Source organism: Taudactylus pleione, unplaced genomic scaffold (assembly GCF_031769625.1).
Source record: "Taudactylus pleione unplaced genomic scaffold, aTauple2 ptg000015l, whole genome shotgun sequence".
NCBI lineage: Eukaryota > Metazoa > Chordata > Amphibia > Anura > Myobatrachidae > Taudactylus > Taudactylus pleione.
Genome location: NW_028284417.1, coordinates 27526742 through 27541388, shown reverse-complemented (window position 1 = coordinate 27541388; position 14647 = coordinate 27526742).

The following is a 14647-nucleotide window of genomic DNA, read 5'->3' as shown; positions in this document are numbered from 1 at the left end:
GGGGTTAGAGACCCGAGCAGAGATGGGTCACCCTTAGTTCTCTGTGTGTCACACATATTTTGGGCAGCAGCACTCCAGCCCAGTGTCTTTTTCCCTTACCCCACATTTGTACATCTTGTATTTATGATACTCTCATTCAGCCTGGGACTACAAACTGTCTGCCTGCAATACTATGTAACAGGCAGATGCTGGAAAGATCGCTTTAACCACTTAAAATATTAATTTTTTTCTAAAAACCACTCCGAAATTGTCGGGGTTTTTTATGAATGAATTAGATGAGTAACATCTATTTCAACTTATCCAAAATGATTTCATTAAAAAAAAAAAGTTTTTTTTAAGATTTGTAAAGAAAAAAGGTTTTTTCAAACATTGGAACATTGGAACCACTATCGGAACATTGGAAACATTGCGATCATTGTGACTTTCAATTTGACACTGGATTCAGACACCAGGTACACTAAGGGTGTGGAGGAAAATCTACTTTTTTCCAGCGGCTGCTAATCTTTGCAGCCACTGGGAGGGGGGTCCTGCTTTGCTGACCGATCAGCAGTGATTGGAAGCACAGCAAACACAGGGTGAGAGGGTACAGGCAATCAGAGGGACCTGCAGCAGCTGTGGGAAGATTGTCTTCCTGCAGCCGTCCTCATGTATATCTGACTGGTCAAAATTTTGCAACCAGAGCAGATTAAGAACTGCCTGGTGTGGTCAGAAAATTGTGACCATGCCAGGCAAGTGGTTAAAGCAGATTTCACTTTTTTTCTATACCCCTATGTACTCTCAGCAAGTTTGCTCACATATTATTCACTGCACATAATATCCAGCAGCCACTTGTATATGTGAGGTGAATATGGGTAATCTATTTCTGAATCCAATTATTATGGATGTGAACATACTGATCTCTGGGCCTAATTCAGACCCGCTCGTGAGCACTGAGCACTCGCAAGCTGGTCGATGTTGGCCCAGTGCGCATGCGCAAGACCGGATAGCGATGGGCAAGCCATCGCTCTGGGTCTCGCAACAAAGGCGGCATGCTGTCGATGGTGAGTGACAGCACGCCCCCTTTGGTGGGCGTGCCGGGGGCGTGGCTGCCCAGACAGAGGCATTCCCAGGGGAACACCTACCATTGTGGTCACCCACAACTATATGAGTGGCCAGGAGGTCGCTCTAAAAATGAAGAAGGATGGCCCTGATTCAGAGCGAGCGCTCTGCCAGAGCATCCGTCTATGAATCAGGGCCTCTGTACAAATGCAGGCTTAATTGTGTATATAGACGCATGATTCCTACTACTGACTACCAAAGCATAAATATATATATATATATATATATAGTCACAATATGGACCGGCACTCCTGCTAGTGTTGCAGCTGCTTGGTTGCCTTCAGAAGTAAATGGATACTGTAGCAAAAAGAAAAACTGTGGCACTCCAAGACTGTATTAAATATAGCATCTGCTTTGGTATAAAAACCAATGTTTCAAAGCCTCCAGGCTTTTTTATCAAGGTTCACAATATAAAGTATACATGAATAAAGAACAAGCGTCTTACCTTAAATAGGCCATGAGGTTCACTGATCTGCTGCAGACCGGAGTGCTGGGAGGAAGGCCCGTCGTGTCCAGGTCCCCCCACAGTGACATCATCACATCGCAGCCCGGAAGCCATAGCAACCAGCTTGTTGCTGGAAGTGTCTCCCTGGTCTGCTAAGCAGAGCATGAAAGACAATGTTAAGACAAAAGTATCACACATGCAGGCTAAATATCACAGTCATGTACTGATATATAGGCCTAACAAAAAAGGGCATTAATTAAATATATGCGTAGATGACATATAACAAATACAATTCCTCCAATGCTAATGCATCTATATAAACTGCATCTAAATAAATGATAGCCCCAATAATGAGACCAGAGGGAGGACATCAAAATGCTACACATAATAAACATACATTGAAAAATCACTGTCTTGTGACTCAGATATATTAGAAAAAAGGGAGGATGTAATCTATCATTCAAAAATGCTTTCAGAGAATTGATACTTTATAAGGGGATTAGTTCATTACAGTTTTCCAGTTGATTTTTTCATTCAATCCCTTGGGAAAAATGGTATCTAGTTGGTAAATCCATCTTGTCTCTAAGCGCAAGAGTTTACCCACTCCGTCTCTGCCTCGTAATGCGACAGGAATGTGGTCATTGACCATATGTTGAAGTGAAGCGAGAGTATGTCCATGTTCCAGAAAGTGCCGGGCGACGGGTTGATCTGTAGTCTTCTTCAATAAAGCCATTTTAATGGCTGAGCAGCGCAGTGCCATTCATTCCCATGTAGTGCAAGTGGTTTGCCCTACATAATAAAGCCTGCATGGACAAAAGAAGATATACACAGCAAAAGTTGAAAGACTGTTCAAAACAAATTTGATGTTGAAACATTTATTTTTATGCGGATGTTTGAAAGAGTCCCAAGTGATCATATGTGAGCAAGTGGTACAATGAAGTCATTTGTAACACCCAGGGGTTCTTCTTAAAAAAGACGTTGATGGTTGTATTTTCTGAGTAAGATCTGTGATGTCCGTACGGACTACTATGTCTCGAATATTCCGACTCCTAGTGAAACATGCCATTGGAGTTTTGTTCCTCAGACTAAGGAGATCTTTGTCCGTTTTGATAATGGGCCCCAATGTCCTTGTCGCTCTTTGGACCACAGGACTAGCATTTTGAAATTCCAACAAACTGGTTACTATGGCTTCCCAGCTGTGCTTTAATCATCACATAATTTTCATCACTGCCTTAGTACTGAGTCTCATTTCCTAACCTAGTATTGAATCACACTAGTCCTCAAATTCTCTTATATGTTATTACATTAAATACAGGAATATTGTCGCTTGATTTTATATATTACCTTAATTGGTTTGTATACTGAAATTGTTCCTAGATTTATACACACAATATATTGCACTATGGAGATGACTCTCTCTTTTTTTGAAGACCAGGGAAATTGATGAAATTGATGAGCTGCTATTCAAGTTTGGTCTTGCCATGATGACTGCTGCTTACTTTCATTAAGGAACTTTTTTCCTTTGGAATTTGATATAACTTCATCCTACATATTCTCGCCAGGGGATAGTATTGCATTATTTCTTAGGAAAGAAATTGATTATTTTTGCATACAGTTTAGATAGACTATATGATGTTTGACAACTCTTTCCAACTGGATTTACAGTAATATGATTTTTATCATATGCATAAATCTATGGTTATTTAAAGTATACATATAAGGAATCTGAACCGTATATATGTATTATTTCAACAATTATGGGAATTTTCTCTTGATGATATACCACTGTTTTGTTCTATTATTTGTTTGTGTGTTGTTGTTTCATGATAATATATGTGAGCTCTTTCTTTTTATCTTTGATATATCTCAATAAAAGTTACGTTTTAGCAAATACATAAAATTACTGATCTCATATGTTGGATTAGTGCCCCACAAAGGAGAGTACTGTCTCTTCCCTCCTACTTTGTAGATTTTTTTACATTCTCTGTTGTAGCAGTATAGAATAAAACTTTGTGGATTGGAATTCTAGGTGTCAGTTGGCATCTGTGCTACCTTCTTAAATATAGCATTTTAACTTTATTCAGTAAAATAAATGACACCCTTTAGACATTACTATCAAGTGTTGTCATTGTATTATTTTTATAACACATTTTTTACTTATTAAGTGACAGTACAGTCTAGAATTGTTAAAGATATAGATATTTAAAAATATAAATAGTTAAGCAAAATACTTAGCTACAGAGGAGAGTTTTCAGCAATAAAACATCTAGGGATATATTTACCAAAGTGCAGGTTTTTCGAAGTGGAGTTGTTGCCAATAGCAACCAATCAGATTCTACTTATTATTTATCTAGCACCACTTCTAAAAACTTGCACTTTAATAAATATACCTTCTAGTCTAGTTAGGGTGTGAGGTCCAAGCCCCCTCCCCCTTTCCACTATATTTGTGTACATTGTACACTTGAAGGCTGAGACTCCTTCTGTTTGGTATTTGCACCCCACCCATCTGTCCATAGGTGTTTTTAATCATCAGTCCTGGTTCTTACATTTCTGTCTACATATTAGAATGGGCACTATTACAGGTAAGTCCTAGATAAATTTGACTTAATGTGTTAGTATTAGGGATGTTAGGGACCCATCTTATGGGGTTCACCTTGATATGGTGGATGGGAAAACATTTTTGGCCAAACATGTACTAAGAACCTCACTTACTGTATACTCCATGTTAATTGTAGCGTTTATCTGAATTATTTTGATTATCATTGTTCTCAATACCTAGAGTGTGTGCTTGCATTATACTAAGTCTCAGCATGGCAGCACCTCTTATTATGTTTAAAATTAGGGTGTGCAGTCCAAGCCCCCTTCCCTTTTCCCCTGCAGTACAGCAGCATAAGTCCACACTTGTTCTTTGTATGTTAGTATGGCATAATTATCCATAAATTATCTCTGTTTTCACTCAATTAATCCTTCCACAATGGAACTTTGATCACAGATTACTCCAGTATAGGCAGTACTGATGTATGTGGTAACAATGGCTTACATTTAACAAGTCCTTTAAGTGGCTGTAATATTAAGGGACAATTTCAGACCTTTTCTCTCTTGCAAGTACCATCTTTCATTCATCATAGTCTGTTTTTGTGCCACTCTGAAATGTACACTTAGGGTTATATTTACTGAAGTGTGGGTTTATATAAGTGGAGGTTTTTCCCATAGCAACCAATCAGAATCTAGCTATTATCTTCTAGAATGTGCTAGATATATGATAAGTAGAATCTGATTGGTTGCTATAGGTAACACCTCCACTTCTATAACCTGCACTTTAGTAAATATACTCCTAGGTCTCTCTTCTCTGATCTCTTTAGTAATTGACATGCCTGTTACTGGTGTCACAGTTTGTCACTTTGTTAAGCAGACACAAATGAAGCATTTGCTTCAAATATGTAATCTCACAGATCTGTATTTACCTTGTGTTCTTTGTTATAAGACAATTCCCTAATCAATATATGTCAAGTTGATGTATGCCCCTTTTACATTGCCATTAATACTAGTTCTTTGTCAGTGTGTACTTTCCCTCATCGCTTGCACACAAATAGCTATAGTTGGTACACAGTAAGCATCTTATGCTATAGATGTTTTCTCATGAAATACACTGTGTTCACTTTCAGGGGTAGATGTACTAAGGCCCTCATTCAGAGCCGTATGCTCTGAGCAGAGCGCACGCTCTGAATGAGGGCCGGGCTCCATTTTCATGGAGCGTCCTCCTGGACGCTCGTATAGCTGTGGGTCACCACCCACAGGCTATACGAGCGTGCATTGTGATGGTCGCGATGGTCGAGACCATCGCGACCATCGAATTTGCGAGCCGGAGCCTGCGGTTGAGGTTTTCAACCGCAAGCTCCGGAGTGATTTTGGCTCTATCAGAGCCAAAATCACTCCCACTGACATCACTAGTGATGTCAGTGGGCCGGTTTCTGACGGGAGGCGTTCCCGCGGGAACGCCCCCATCAGGGAGGCACGCCCCCGGCACGCCCACCAAAGGGGGCGTGCTGTCAATCAACATTGACAGCACGCCCCCTTTGATCGGACACAACGAGCGAAGGACTTTCCTTCGCTCGTCGCGTCTGGCACATGCGCACGACGGAGCTCCCTCCGTCGTGCGCATGCTCAGTCCATAACATCGACCCACTTGCGAGCGGACAGCCGCTCGCGAGTGGGTCTGAATCAGGCCCTAAGTCTTGAAAAGTGATAAAGTGGAGAGTTTTAAAGTACCAGCTAATCAGCTCCTAACTGCCATTTTCAAACACAGCCTGTAAAGTGATAGGAGCTGATTGGTTGGTACTTTATCACTCTCCACTTTATCATTTTTCAAGGCGTAATAGATCTCCCGCTTAGTATTTAACAAAATAATGACATGCTCAGGCTGGGTTGGTTCATGCCATATAAAAGAAATAGCAGCTTGGGGCAGTCTTCTGCCTTAAGGGCATGGACTTTGACTGGAGTTCTTCCCATTTCATAAGCAATAGCTTCTGGTATCTGCCATGGGTGGGCTGGATCATAGGAAATGCAGAAGGTGTCACCACTTCATCTGCACCACTTAGTAACACCCAATCTGGTGGGGTTGCTCCTCTCTCCTGTATCTGTCTCATTTGTTTCCACATACCAAACAATTTAGTTGTTGGTTACCAATCTAGTTTTTATCAGTGGTAATGCCTTTTGATGACTCAAAAAACTTTGTCTTTTTGTGTAAGCTTTCTTTATGGTTTATCAAAAATGATTACAACATGTTCTATCATGACAGCTAGATGTACTGTTATATACATTATGTTGTACATCACCTGAATGATCCAACAATATCAGTAATCTACAAGATGTGTAATCAAATGGCACATTATTCAGCCTTACTGCACACAGTCAAATTCACTCACAAACTCAGCTATGTACATGAGCTTAGTGGGAATATTATACGTTCAGTAATACCCAATTGCTCTTCAGCTAACAATTTATGGTATGATCTCTGTGCATTTATCTTTTGTTAATGAATCCTTGTCTGCAGTATACAATGCATGTTGCTCTTGTCAGCTCTGTGTGAACTTCATACTCTTGTGAGTTTGCTTCACAGCACAATATATTATAATGTCGCTCCCCTCTCCCCTCGTTTCTGCTAAATACTCATTAACAGAACAAATATTCAATGTATCTTCTGTGGGTAACATGGAAGAATCTACACACATGCCCCCTCCTCCCCCTGTGCTCTTACTTATTACTGCAGGAGAAATAATCTAGACATTTTTCTCATTGAGGTCTGTTTATTTTTACACACACAATTATTATTTTATGTCACTTCTTCTGACTACCGGTTGAATTTTCTAACAGTGTCATCCTCATCATCATCAGATCCTACATCTTCAACTAACTCTAAAGTATTCCCACCATCCTGTTCTATCAGTGTCCTGACTTTAACAGAAATAACTATTTCCTGCCTATTTTGAATGCATGTATGCTTCCTACATTTCTCAAACAAGTCTGTAACTTAAACAGATGTTGTTTGGCCTCTGTCTCACAATGGAGCACTATAATTGGCTCTGTCTCACAATGGAGCACTATAATTGGCTTTGTCTTACAATGGAGCACTATGATTGGCTCTGTCTTACAATGGAGCACTATGATTGGCTCTGTCTCACATTGGAGCACTATAATTGGCTCTGTCTCACATTGGAGCACTATAATTGGCTGTGTCTCACAGCGGAGTACTATAATTTGCTCTGTCTCACAATGGAGCACTATAATTGGCTCTGTCTCACAATGGAGCACTATAATTGGCTCTGTCTCACAATGGAGCACAATAATTGGCTCTGTCTTACAATGGAGCACTATGATTGGCTCTGTCTCACATTGGAGCACTATAATTATCCCTGTCTCACATTGGAGCACTATAATTGGCTCTGTCTCACATTGGAGCACTATAATTGACTCTTGTCTCACATTGGAGCACTATAATTGGCTGTGTCTCTCAGCGGAGTACTATAATTTGCTCTGTCTCACAATGGAGCACTATAATTGGCTCTGTCTCACAATGGAGCACTATAATTGGCTCTGTCTCACAATGGAGCACAATAATTGGCTCTGTCTTACAATGGAGCACTATGATTGGCTCTGTCTCACATTGGAGCACTATAATTATCCCTGTCTCACATTGGAGCACTATAATTGGCTCTGTCTCACATTGGAGCACTATAATTGACTCTTGTCTCACATTGGAGCACTATAATTGGCTCTGTCTCACAGCGGAGTACTATAATTTGCTCTGTCTCACAATGGAGCACTATAATTGGCTATGTCTCACATTGGAGAGCTATAATAATGTGGCTTAATCCTCTGCTCCTTTTGCCATAGTGATATAAATCTAAATTTATGACAAAAGCCCTCATATCAGAGTGGAGGTAAAGAATATTTTTACACTCCTGTGCTACAGCTATGCATGAACTGGATATCTACTGTATGTTGGCATTGAGCATGGTTCCCTACTATTATCCTTTCTCTTTTTCCAAAACATATTAACTCAATAGTGACACCTGTCTATCAATTTTATTAAATAACCAGCCAAATAACATTATTAATACCACAAAAACAAGCACCGCAATCTCTAGACTCGACTTGGCATCATGTTTTTAACTAATAAACACCCCACTTGTACCATGTATCAAAATAAGGGCATTTATTGTTTAAGTACAGTAAGATGTATAGCAGTAAAACTGACACCACACCATCTGGGATTTTGGAAGATAAATATATTTATTGAATAAGCAAAATTTCGATTTTTAAGTAAAATACTTAGCTACAGAGGTGAGTTTCAGCAATAATATGTCTGGCCTCTGTTCTCAAGGAGGAAACCTTTTAGTATTCAAACTGTAGTTGTTCACTGCTGGATAATGATAGATTGTCTTGGGTATGATACAGTATATTATCTCTGTCACAAATATGACTGCTCATTTAATATGCAGCACACCCTTTGCAAACTAGTCTTGCCCATCTTCTAAAATGTAGTTTAGTTTATTAACTGGTACACATGCACATACATTTCTTCATTCTACTTATTATGGTGTGGAGATGTGGAAAGCTTAGCAGCTGCAGTGTCCTATCTTCTTCCCTTCCAATGTCTCTTCTCCTAAAGCTTTTCCTGCCAAGGATGTGTACATATAGAAGCCATCCTGTTAATTTAACCCCATAATGACAATCCCTTTTTACCACTGCATTTCCTAGCAGTTTCCCTGTTTCATCTCAATATGAATATGCCAAGCAAAAGTAGCTAGCTGGTGCTGCTGATAGTCATTATCATCACTGCATATTATTGCATTAGTCCTCCAGCACCTGCAAGGCATACATCTCCTGACAGGTGTATCTATATCTGCCTTCAGGTCTACATACAGTATATTAACAGATATCTGTCCAACTCTGCAAAGACCCCAAGGAGTCAAAGATCATATATTTGCACAATGTCATAGAATTAGAGACGAGCGCGTTCGGATTATTTCAGATTTTCCCGCCAAATTCAGATTTTTTATGCCAAAAATTGGGTCTCAGAAAGAGGTAAAACGTCATCTTTCATGGACAAACATCATCATTCCTGGTTTGTCCATGAAAGATGATGTTTTGCCTCTTTCTGAGACCCGATTTTTTGGCGGGAAAAATCCGAACTTGGCGGGAAAATCCGAACTAATCCGAACCTGCTCATCCCTACATAGAATATGCCTCATGTAAACAGTGGCATCGCCATATAAAACATAAAATCTCACAAGGAATGGTTTTATTTGATAATTGCAGCATACCATTTTTCTTGACTGATTGTATTCCTGTTTTTAGACAATAGTCCACAACTACAACTTGTTTCCAGAAATGCACTAATGTAACTACAGTGTGTACTGTTACAGTGCTTAACATTTTTTTTTATATTATATTTTGTTGTGTTAACAGTCCAATTAAAAAAACATTCTACAATGCCCTATATTTGTCTCAAGTTTTCCCAGTAAAAGAAAACAGAGAAGTGACATATTGCTGCAAACACTGTATAGTTAATTGGTTATAAATGACATTTAAATGATGTCTTAGAACATATCACAATTCACTTACCATATACATGATTACAAATAGTTTAGGTGTAAAGATGACTGCACAAAGTAATGATCTTTGAAGTGAAACTAATACCAGTCAATGCAAAATTATTTATCACATTAAATATTTTATATTTTGTCTTAAACTTCAGCATTTTCACTATAGACTACACATCATATATTCTCTTTGATTCAGAGGAAGCAAAGTTTTGGATTCAGATCCTGAGGGTTGATGATAATTTCAGCATTTCAGGTTCACTGAAAGTTTACCAATGCTTTGAAGATTTGTCTTTCCAGAACATGAATAAGTCCTCGAGTCTAAGCTGTATAATTAAAATATGTGCACAGTTTTTGTAATCGAACATATTTTAAGTCCCTGGTGTAATATTATTGCATGATGATGCAATTTATTACATTAATGAGCTTTTACCTAGAGACATAGTATTCATCTAGATCACTGAAAATTCATACAATAAAATGCAGGGCTGTGGAACTCTAAATAATATAGCAGGTCAATTAGAAAAATAAATACACTAATCTACATAATTATATAGGTATTGCCAAATTAATGCAAAAATCAAAGTACTGTTTGTTTATTTTTTACTTAAAATAATTGACACAGCTTATATTGTCATTGATCTATATAAATATTATTACAGAGTTAAATCAATTTTATGCACAAATCCAATTGTTGATGTGATGCCAGATGAATGCTCAAAGAAACCAATTATATTTCTCTAGAATATTGGTTGGAATAAGCCACAAGAACTACTCTGTCACAGCCTTGATGTAAACTTTTTGAATTGAACACGAGAGAACTGGTCTGTTAATAACAAAGACTGCAAAAGATCCATCTCTTCATAAAGTTTAATTGCATGTGTCTCCTTTGATAATAATAGTCCACCTAGAAATATGTGATGCTCTTTAGAGAGATTCATAACATCTGATGCAAACATTCTTTGATGTTTCTAATATAAAATGTCACACTTTCCTGTTTGACACACATTTATTACTTAATTTCACACAACAGTAAACAACTCCTAAATTGCCAGCTAATTTAATTGAAAACAGCTCTGGGCATTAGTACCTTGCAGTAATGTCCTGTACTAACATATATATTTAAGAAGGGAGTACAAAATTCAAGAAATATTTATCAACCTGATATGCAAGATTTAATAAATCATAATATCACCAAGATTGAAATATTAGCATATATAAGTTTGACTGAGTTGGGTTACATATCTAAAAAGGCATGCTGTACATATAGGGAAAACTTTGACATATTAGTTAGTCAAAAAATATAGAAAGTGACCAAGAATTATGATAATTATTTGGCATCATGACAATTCTTTATTTAATTTTATACTTAAATTAATCAGTTATTTTTCATCAGTAATTTCACTGCTTGTTTTTCCCCTTACATCAAGTATTTGCAAAAAATAATCTTTAAAGATATAAACATCAGTGGCATAGGTACTACCTTATTTGTTTAATTACTGATTGTCAACATCATTTACACAAAATACAAATACTGTATACAGCCAATACTTCATAACAAGCTTAGGGCCTGGTTTGGAAATGTACTGTACACTGTTTGATATTTAAGCAGTTGAGCTATTATTGGTAAACTGCACATGCATCGAAATACACATATGCCAAGGCCCCTCTGCAATCCTGCATACATACCTTCAGAGATTGCAGTGTGATTGACAGGAAGGCACCGTTTTTGGAGAGGAAACAGGAGAGTGGTCAACAAAATGTAGATGGGTCAGTGCCATTTTGGGGGCAGTTCACAGCAGGCATATGTGATCACATAAGTACATAAGATGGCTCCAGTGCCTTAGTTTAGGCACCCACGCAGCATGACTGTAGGGTCACTCACATAGTCAATTATCAGAGAACCTGCGTATGGGCTGCAAATGCGTACGCAGTTGTGGTGCTTTGTGATGGCTCTAGTGGACGTCTTAATATTCTTAGGGGAGGGTGTTATTCTACAAGCAATCACACCTCTGCAACATATGAAATTGTAGCTGTGATTGCAACATCGTAAAGCTCTCAATCAGGTCTTAAACTGGGTATACACTTGTCCAATCCACAGCAGATCAGACTGTTTATACAATCCTACTGCAATGGGTTAAATAGTAGTGTCCAGTGCTAAACTAGTCTATTGACATATAGAGAAGTTTATGTCCAGTAATGCAAAAGTGAATACAAGAATGTCAGATAGTTATGTAATAATGGTATGTATTAAAATAAATCTTATGTATTTCAAGGAGTTGTTGATACTCCTGTATATATATTAAAATGTTCAATATTTAGAACAGTATCCTGCACCTCTGTATAGCTATATATACCTATCCAGAGACATTTCTTGTAATAGGGACCATTGCAGTTTGGCCTAGGAACATGTAGACACCCATTGGTGGCCTATGCAAAGAGGCACCCTAAAGGAGCTCTCTTATTCATCCACTAGAGCCACTGTTCAGGAACTTTAATCCTCACTGCATTGTACCATATTTGGATACTGTTCAAAATATTGAACATTTTAATATATATACAGGAGTATCAACAACTCCTTGAAATACATAAGATTTATTTTAATAAATACCATTATTACGGGAAGCAATCGGGAAGCCGACTGCCTATATACCGGCAGCCAGCTTCCCGACTGTCTTATCCCGGCAAGGGTGAAATGCCGGGCGTCTAGATGTAATGCCCGGCATCACGATCGTAGTGATGCCGGGCGCCACGAGCGGACAGTCGCAGGGGGGAGGGTTAGGTTTAGGGCTCCCCGGGGGGACAGGGTTAGGCACCCCCCCGGGAGGGTTAGGGTTAGGCTAGGGGGAGGGAGGGTTAGGGTTAGGCACCCCCGGGGGGGACTTACGGTTAGGCACCCCCCCGGGGAACTTAGGTTTAGGTAGCGGGGAAGGGGGTGGTTAGGGTTAGACACTTAGAGGGGGGATTAGGGTTAGGCACTTGGGGGGGAAGTTAGGGTTAGGCAACCCTAAGGAGGGTTAGGGTTAGGTGGGTTAGGTTAGGTTAGTGGATACTTACCTATCCACGATCAGGATTTCCAGCGCTGTCGCACTCTGCTCCTGTCAGGCTGCCGCTGATGGCGGCGGTATTTCATACCCATTCCCATTATTATATAACTATCTGAAATTCTGCATTACTGGACATACATTTCTCTATAGGTCAATAGACTAGGTTAGCGCTGGACACTACTATTTAACCCATTATCTTTGAGTCTGGACAACTCTGTGCCCAGCAGCTTCCAGTAACATTGGTAGGCATACTGTAGCGCTGGGATCCACATCCACTATAACATAAAAATCCTACTGTGGACTTGCTCGCAGATTCTACATCCAATCCTCGCTACTCACTTGTCCGATATTGTAGCAGTCCTCCAGTCTGTGTCTGCTGAAAAAGTCTACTGAAAAAATGAATTCGGCTGTGCAGGAAAGGGGATCTATTAATGAGGAATTTATTGATTATAGTGGTGAAGAGGGCTGAGAATTAATAACCTGATTATTGGATGGGGACAGGATTTCAGGTTTCCAAAAAAGCAAAATACAATGGCATGGGGCTCCCCGCATAGAGGCATAACCAGCTCCAGGCTCTTTGGGCTGGTCCTGGTTCATAAAATAAAGGGAATAAAATGTGTAGTGGTCCCCCATATTGGATCAACCAGCACCAGGCTCTTGGAGCTGAAACTGGTTGTAAAAATACGAGTAACAAAACAAGTAGATGTCCCTCATATTTTCAGAACAAGCACTGAGTTTCACTAGCAGGGGGGTAATGCTACAGCCATGGGACACACTTGACGAGGTCCCCCAGTCAAAGCATTCATCCCCACTAACTAGTCAGCCCAGGCTGGGGATTCCTGGGGAAGTGGGAACCCCCAATAAAGAAATACCCCTTCTACAGGGAACCCAAGGCCAGGGCTGAAGCCCAGGGCTATTCCCAGCACCCCTGGGCTGTGGGTGCCGAATTAATCATCCATTAGTAAAAGTTTCATATTGTCTTTTACAGGTGGAATTACAGGTCCCAGCAAGCTTTCCCTTGCCTGCTGGTACTTGGAGAATGACAAATACCAGCAGGTGGGGCATTAAGCACCCGCTGGTAACTATAGTACCCCTGTAAAAGAAATATTAAAATAAAAACGCAACATAGAATGTTTTAATAATTTCTTTTTGCTGCACCTTCACCTGGGGGCAGTGGTCATTAAGCTCTTTTACATGGCCGCAGGCCATCCAGGACTTCTCAGGCATCTACTGTCTTTAGGAGCTCTTCATAGTTTCTCCTCCACCGTTGGACTGACAGCCGCTGCCTCATGCTGGCTAATATAAGCCAGCATAAAGGGGGCAGGGCTCGATGCGGCCCTCTTGAATTTCAAAAATGTTGCAGTGATGCCATTATTGAAATTGGAAACCACATCAACTCCTGCTGCCAAACTCTGAAAAGTGAATTACCTAGTCACATCCTGTATTGTCCTGCTGCTGCTTCCTGCTGCTCCCACTGTCATGCCTGCTGTGTCTTGCAGCAGTGGTGGACAGTGTGGGATCCCACACCGCCACCACGCTGGTGGTGTGTTGGGCTGCAAGACTGGACATCAGTTGTGAGATCCAGTCTCTGAAGCCTACACACTACAAAATTGGTCGCCTCATCACCGGTCAGGTTTCCTAGTTTTTAAGCTTGATTGTAAAACCAGGAGATCCAACAGGCAACCAGGAGAGAGTGTGCAGGTCAGTCAGTGGTGGGTACACACCTGTCCAATGTTGGGCAGACCGGTTGGTCGGGAGACTGTTCTCTGAAGATTGGACATGTGTGTACCTGGCTTTAGTGCATTTTCAACTTTCAATAGTTGAACAGTTCTGCCCACAAAGTGGAATTAAATTGCTGTTAACATTTCATCAGTAATAGGAGGGGTTAAAGGACCTCATTCAGAGCCGGTCGCATAGAGCGTGCGGTCGGTCTGAATGAGGGGAGGACTTCT